This window comes from Chinchilla lanigera, unplaced genomic scaffold (assembly GCF_000276665.1).
Source record: "Chinchilla lanigera isolate Chin_1 unplaced genomic scaffold, ChiLan1.0 scaffold00023, whole genome shotgun sequence".
In the NCBI taxonomy this organism is placed as follows: Eukaryota; Metazoa; Chordata; class Mammalia; order Rodentia; family Chinchillidae; genus Chinchilla; species Chinchilla lanigera.
In genome coordinates, this window is record NW_004955424.1 from 804,478 (window position 1) to 812,510 (window position 8,033).

At 45.2% G+C, this 8,033-nt stretch overlaps 1 protein-coding gene across 2 annotated transcripts in view; it reads left to right on the forward strand.

Annotated features, from left to right (window-relative positions):
* Positions 1-7,764: 7,764 nt before the first annotated feature.
* Krcc1 (lysine-rich coiled-coil 1) overlaps positions 7,765-8,033 on the forward strand; it is a 12,881-nt gene continuing 12,612 nt past the window's right edge. For both annotated transcript variants that reach the window (XM_005385384.2, XM_005385385.2), the window contains exon 1: positions 7,765-7,992. The gene's annotated coding sequence lies outside the window, so the exon portion shown is untranslated. The remainder of the gene's footprint in view (positions 7,993-8,033) is intronic.

Genomic DNA, 8,033 nt, shown 5'->3' on the forward strand with positions numbered 1-8,033 from the left:
TTCAAGTTTAAAACCAGAATGCTTTGATAATTAACCTGATTACAACTATATCTAAAAACTACATCAAAATCATATAAAAAGAACTATTACAATCACAGTCCTTGCTTCTCATTTACTTTTAACAGGGTATGGCAACACTAAAAGAACAAGAATTTCCTGCCATTCAAATATGCTGTTATCTTCAGGTAAAAGCCTTCAGTTCATTTTTCCATTGTCATGTTCTTAACAAGCACATTTTCCTCTACTTCACCCTTGCAATCACAGCTCCATGGGGCCTTCCCTCTGGCCAAAAGCTTCAAATCACCTTACTGGCTCTTCACTCTTAATTTCAAACACAGATCTGGCCAAAAGCTCTCAACAGTAACTATGCCACCGTCCCAACAGTAAACTGCACTGAAATTTTTCTCTCACCCAGGTAATATCTCTAAACACAAGCAAAATGCAGACCAACTTTCTGCCAAAGCACAATATACTACCTGGGATCCAGCAGCCAAGGGAGTTCTCAACAGAAGCCTCCCGAGCTTCCTCTTAACCGACATCATTTTCATCAGTACTCTGATTTTTCAGGGTCTGACTAGAGTCTCCAATATAGTTTACAGCATACAGGGGTTGCCTTTAGGCAAGTTTCTCAAAACTTTTCCACATTAATTCCCAAGGCTCTTAAGCCACATGGCCAGGTAACGTCATAGCAATGGCCCCACTCCTGGTACCAATTTTGTTGAGGTCAGTGTTTGCAACAGAAACAGTTTAATGCAGGACACATAATTTATAGGATTATTTTATAATAGTCACCTAAAGAATCAAGTACAAAAGAGTGCAGGAAATCTGTCCACACACTAAAGATACAAGGAATCCAGCTGAGGGCCTGGATCCCATGGCAATGTCCTACATCAGTCCAGCTGAAGACCTAGAGCCCATGACAATACCCCCAGTGAGTCCAGCTGGAGGCCTAGTGTAGGGAGCCACTGAAGCTGGAAATTGCAGGGGTGAAAATCAACAGCTCTGGGGGCTGGGGATTTAGCTCAGCAGCACAGCGCCTGCCTGGCAAGCACAAGGTTGTGAGTTTGGTTCCCCGTACCGGAAAAAAAAAAAAAGAAAGAAAAAGAAAAAACAGCTCCAGTTCTCCTTTTGATGTTGTTGGCAACAGTCCTCAGGATCATGAGACAACAAAGTCAGGCACCGTCTAGGCAAGGGACCAGAGTCTCACCAGAACCCCCAGAGAGGGTGCAGCTCTGCCTGCACCTTGACCTCAGCCCCATTGAATAAACTGGCGGCTTCTCACCTCCAGAACTGTAAGATGATGAGTTCATGTCTTTCCAGTTACTACATTTGTCATAATTTGCTACAGCAGCAACAGGAAGCTAACCTATAAAACATTATACTTTGTCTCGCATCACAGTAGATATTATCTAATATCTCTCTGCTACCTTGAAATGAGACTCCTACATAACATGATTCACTAAGTGTTATACCTAAAACACATGAACAATTAGCCTGCCCTAATAAGAGAAAAATAAGGTGAAAGTTAACTTATAATAAATTAATATAGTAATTGTGAATTAAGTATGTAAATGTTCTCATTAGTCCTATTCTTGGATACAACTACACTAAATGTTACACTACAGTGACAGAGAGAGACAGACAGAGACAGAGAGAGAGAATCTGAAGTTGAATAATATGAAACATTTGTTTCTTTTTTAATTTTTAAATTTTTATTAGTACATGTATGCAGTACAAAATGATCACACTCCTCATGGAGAACTGGTCCATGTACACAACACGTCTTAATTCTTTTTTCATCCCCCTCCCCCCACTCTTGATCCCCTTCCCATTCACAAAAGCTCCACCTTGATTTTGGAGACACAAATACCACACAGGACGTTGTAGTCTGTGCCATGATTTTCTGAAACTGTGAATATCTCTTAGTGGAGTTCTGAACAGAAGAAACTGTTTTCAGTGAACAAAAAGTCACATTCTTAAAAAGTTCAGTACACATGAAAACTTTACAAAAGCTATCCCATGACCACACGCAAAGCAGTGTTCTAGACTCAGAAAATTACAAGCAGGTTTTCACCTACCTGAGATGCACATCTGGATATTAGCGTTTCTGTGGGATGGGCACGTGTTCTTCATTGTATACGGTTGTTCATTTCCTAGGACTTCTAGGGTCTCTGGCCAGGACAGTGAGACAGAGGGTGTTGGCCCTTGTTCCCAGGCTGGGGAAGGGGGACGGGGCTGTACTGCACTGTATATCAACACAAATCTGATGCAAAGATTTTGTGCGCATCTGCCCTTGCCTTCGTGGTTTTTTGTTTTGTTTTTGTTTATTGTTGTTGTCATTATTGCTGCTGTTGCTGTTTTCCAGTGGGATCGCAGCCTTTCCTGATAGCCCCGGCCTTGACAACAATGTGCCAAAAGCACCCCCAAATCACTGGGACAACCAAAACTTCTCACATTTCTAAAACACTTCTGGTATAGTGCAATTGTCTCCATTAGCAAGTGCTGGTCTCTGTCATCGGGAAAAACAAGTCTAGAGTTTTGGAAGGACTTCTTCTCGCCCTACTGAGATCGTTAAGTCAGAGAAGAAAAGAACATGAGTTTTCTTTGATAGCACACATCTTGAAGTATGGGAGAAGAAACAGATTCACTCTGTGCTTCCTGACAGGCCAAACGAGGGGCCTGGCGGGACCCAAGCGCACGACAGCACGTATTGGGGCTAGGATGGTAGACTCGCGCTTGGCAGACCTTCGCCATCCCGTTGTTACAGATGAGCCCTCTTCCCACCAAGACGGCGGAAAGGTGTTCCTTTCTTAATGATTGGAACAGGCATCCAGTCTCTTTCATCTGAGTGGCTGGATAAAGAAAGGCAGCGAGAAAGGGATAAAGTGAGGCAGCTTGAGCCAAAAGAGCACCTGGTCCAGGAGAAGGGGCTGAGCTGGGGAAGTGCACCTAAGGGGACACCAAGCATGACCACTGTGGAACCAGATGTCAGGGTGTCACACGGTCTCCTTTCTTTCAGCAGTTTCCCCCACCCCGCCACACCCTACCACACACACACACACACCCCTACAGAGAACATTACCATGGTTACCCCAAACCTCCACAAGCAAGTTCAAGGCAATTGGTGCAGAACGTGCTAACCGCAGCAATGCTGGGTCCTCTGTCACACGCCTCAAAAGCAGAGGGTGACACGCAGAGGCCAGGAGTAGGGACTGTTATGGAAAGGACTGTTAACACACTGGTCACAAGACTAGGCCTAGGCGTCAGGTGTCTCCTTCAGCTGAGCAGGAGCTCCACTCAACCTGCGTCTGGAGCAGAATCTGTGTCCAAAGGCCACAATGAAGCCCCAGCTTTTGAATTTTAGCCTGGTGTTTAGATTACCGTGCTGAGCCTTTCAGTTAATAACTTCAGAAAGTCTTTTTTTTTTTTTTTTTTTTGGTACTAGGAATCGAACTCAGGACCTCACGTTGCCAAGCAGGCGCTATGCCACTGAGCCAAACCCTCTGCCCCTCAGAAAGTCTTAAGGAATTGACTGTGCTGCCCTCAGGTGGTTATGGTACAATTCGAGGAACTTGTAGAAAAAAGCACGGAGATGGAGATGGGAAGTAAACCTATATGGTTTGGGAGAAGTTTCGAATCACTGGGACAATGCGTGTGGCTGTATAAACCCTACAGCCACTAATCTGCCAAACCCTAGAAAACTGCTGTCCCCTCTGTTCACCTACTGGCTGAGCCACACTGGCAGGGATCGCCATCTAGTGGCAGACCCCAGGAGCTACAAGATTTTAACTCTAAAGCCTACTCTTAATTTCTTCCTGGGTTTGACCTCCTTTGTACCTGATGCTGAGGGTCATTTCCGCCGAGGTCCACAGCAATCCTTTAGGCCTATGACCTAGAATGGCTTGTACCTTCTTTAGTGGTTGTGGAAAGGGGAATTAAAGAATAGTATGTTGTGACACATTAAAATTACATAAACTTCACATTTCAGTGACTATAAATAAAATTTTATTAGACAGTCATATTCATTTGTTTGCATATTTTGCTTTTTTTCTTTTTGTTGCCATTGTTTTTAGAGGTCTAAGAAATTCTTAGGGTCTCACTGTAGCCCAGGCTGATACTATGTAGCCCAGGCAAGCCTCCAATTTACAATCCTCCTGCCTCATCCTACAGAGTGCTGGGATTACAAGCATGCACCACCACACCCGGCTACTTGTTCACATATTTTCTATGCCTGTTTCCACACTACAAAAAATGGCAAAGTTGAATATTTGTCCCAGAGAACATTTGGTCCACAAAGCCACAAATATTTACTACCAGGCCCTTTATAGAAAATGTCTGCCAACTTTTGCTTAGAGCAGTAATAGCTGAATGGCTGGTGATGTCAAAAGGGCCAGGGAGCTCACTACCTCCAAGCACATTCACAGGCTAGTCCGTTCATCCATTTCCTAAGTAATGTGAGAGACACAGTCAAAGAGAAAGTTCTTTTACCCACCCAGCACTCACATTCCAAGATGAGAAGTTCCTTTGGCATTCCCTCTGCCCTGCACAATTACCTCATTGAAAAACTTCACATCCTCTCTGGTCTCTGTTCTCACTGAAATAGCTCGAAGCTGCAATATGACTCAGTGGGAGGGCACTCAGCAGCATGCACAGGGCCCAGGGTTTGGTCCCCAGCACCACAAGAAAAAGAAAATAGCATGCTTGCCTCTCTCTTCCTCCCTCTAGCACTACGAAATTCTTAGCTGCAAGGTGCTTTCCTCTAAGGAATTCCTAAATTCACTCATTCCGCACCCATCTATCAATACATGTATCAGGCACCATGATCAGCATTCACAATACAAAGGTGCATGAAGTGGAGGGTGAGTCTTCAAGACACTGAGCTTTGAAGGGGACTGGGAGGAGGCTATGAGGGTAGTTTAAAGAGAGGCAGGAGGCAAAGAGGAAATCCTGCCAGCACCACCTGGGGCATCAAGGCAGACCAGAAAAAGTGGCAGGGAGAGACACGCAGGGAGGAGGAAAGTTAGAAGCAGGGGAGCTCATCTCAGGCCCATCTCAGCAGCATGGGCAGAGACGTAGAGATAAAGACGTAGACAAAAGTGTACAATGGGCCTGATATCGTGGGAGCTACAGGACCCCGAGTATTACACTTCTCTATTCTATTCTGGCACCAGACTACTGCCTTTTACATCCCGGTGTTCCCTATACATTTGAAAGCTCTTCCAACAGCAACAACTGTCTGAATGATTGACATTATTCTTGGCTTACATTACCACATTTTCATAGCATCCGCCCCACCCCCACCTGGGATTGAACTCAAGGCCTTTGCAGTAAGCTCAATTTCAGCCCTTTTTAAAAATTCATTTATTTGTTGATTTATTTATTTTAAGATAGGGTCTCACTAAGTCAATAAATCGCCCAAGCTGTGCTCAAACTTTTAATCCTCCAGCCTCAGCCTCCAACAGTGCTGGGATTACAGGATTGCACCACCATGCTCAGCTTCATAGCACCTTTTAAAGGGAGTTTTATTACCATTTTAAAGACCAGTGGGGGTTGGGAAAAATAAGAAATATGCCTAAGGCCTCCTACTTTAAAAATAGCAACATCTAAGTATAACCCCTGGAGGAACTTTTATTCATGTGCACAAAGAGACAGCACCAGAACATTAAATCAACAGTGCCTCTAAGAATAAAACTGGGAAACAACGTCAATTTCTATCAAGAATGTCTAAGAGAACAGGTAACCCATAGTGTATTCATACAATGGAAAACTACTGAACCATGAAAATGGATAAATTAGAACCATGGATAAACTGAACCATGAAAATGGATAAATTAGAAGCCCACATATCAGCATGCATTAATATAAGAAAGTGACATTAATATTAAAAAAAATAGTGAATAAAAAAATACAAGTTACAAACCAGGTATGATGGTGCGTGTCTATAATCCTCGCACTCAGGGAGACTGTGACAGGATTTCAAGTTCAAGCCCAGCCTGGGCAATTTAGCTACTTGACAAGACCCTGTCTAGAAATAAACAAGTGCCAGGGATGTAGCTCAGTGTAGAGTTCCTCAATCCAATCCCAGTAGCACACACACACACACACACACACACACACACACACACAGAATAAACAGTATATAAAGGTGTTCCTCCATTAACAACCAAGTTGTGTCCTAGATTATTAGTTGGATTGGTGGCTAAAGGAGGAGTTGCATATAGTATGTATACTACAATATTCCAAACAAAGAAATGGCCAAAGTAAACCCCAAACTTGATGATTTTGCTTTTATTTGCATAACTCTTACATGCAGTACTGTGATATATAACAGAACATAAAACTACAAGTGCTGTACTGTACAGTACAATCAGCAAAAATTACAGTATTGCATAAACAAGGTGTACTGTACCCCAAGAAAAGACACTGAGACTTTGTAAAAGACAACAACAAAAGATGGGTCAGAGGTCTGAACAGCAGTTAACTGGATATGTCATTAAATGAAGAACGTCTGTATAATAACAGTCATGTAAAGTTTCAAATCATATACAACAATATGCATGTTACCTTAGGATATATATGTAGGAGAAGTCTGAAGAAGTGTATGGGAATGAGAGACGCTGAACTCAGGACAATATTCTTTCTGAAGAAAAAGGAGCCCATCAGGGATGGGGGAAAGGGCAGTGGAAGAAGAGGAAGCAGATACAGTTGAGTACCTGCAGTAGTGTGGTATTTACAGGAATCCGTATAGGTTTAATGTTGCTGACTCAGAAGATGAAGGTAGGGTGGGGAGGCGAAGGCAGTGCGAAGATGACCAGATGGGGGAGCCGGGGCGCTGGGGCACACACCTGTAATCCTTGCTGAGACAGGCAAGTTTGAAGCCAGCCTGGGCTCCACAGTAAGCTCAAGAGCAGTCCAAAATACATAGCGGGAGTCTGCCTCAAAAAACCAAAGAGGGAGGTACAGAGAGCCCAGTCCTTGTCACGGCCCAAGAAGTTTATCTTTGTAATCCCACGAAAAGTTATTGGAATTCTAGCGAGTTAATTCCAATCTACCACTTCTAGTGCAACCCATGGTGAGAAGGAAGACACTAAGGCATATTTGTAGTTATGGGGAACCAAGAGGTCCTAAGTCCAGCCACAGTGATGGCCACCTGTACAGAGGAAAATATAAATCTTCTGAAGCTTAAAAACAACCTACACACTTTAGCCATACATAGGTAAATAGATATGTGGCTATATGCATACACATATTTGAGAGATGGAAGAAGGAAATGATGAATGCAAACGAGGATACTGTTTCCTTGGGGCCTGGCACGAGACGAGATATATGCGTACACTGTATGTGCAGCTACGTGTTGCGCACGTATACACGTCACCTGGAAAGTCATTCATGAACCAATGATGCCAATGTATCATGACCAAGGATCGTGCTGAATGTACTCTGTGCATTAAAAGCCGTAACAAGAGAAAGGTGAGGCAGGAGATTATGTATTTTTGAGATATTTTGCAGGGAACCCAAGGACCTCCAGACTCATTTCATCCTCACTAGTTTTTAGATTCACTCCCTCAAGCCAGAGGCCCCACGTGCTCTTCGCTGCCTCCAATGGGAACACTGAGAGACGGGACCGAATTCCCGCGCGCCAGCGGAGCTACAGAGGAGCCCGGAAATGGCGGGCGGAGGGAGCGACGCGAGCAGTGGGCGGGGCTACAGGGGCTGCCCGGCGCAAGGTCCCTAGTGCGCAAGCGCAGTACCACGCCTCGCCGTCATGGCGCCGGCGCCGTCCAGTCAGCCGCGGGTGGTGGCGGCGACTTCCCCTCAGGAAGCCGGGTCTCCGCCTCCTCCTCCCACCCCGCCTGCTCGGCGGCGGAGGCGGCGGCGGCGGCAGCGGTTGTTCCTGCCTCTCCGCCACCTCCACCGCCGCCTGTCCTTCGGCCGGCGGCGTTGGCGGGGAGGGGGACGGTAGTTGTAGATCCCGCCCCTGCCTCAGCGAAGGTGAGTTCCCGCCCGGCGGCGGGGGCGGCCCGTCCTCCAGC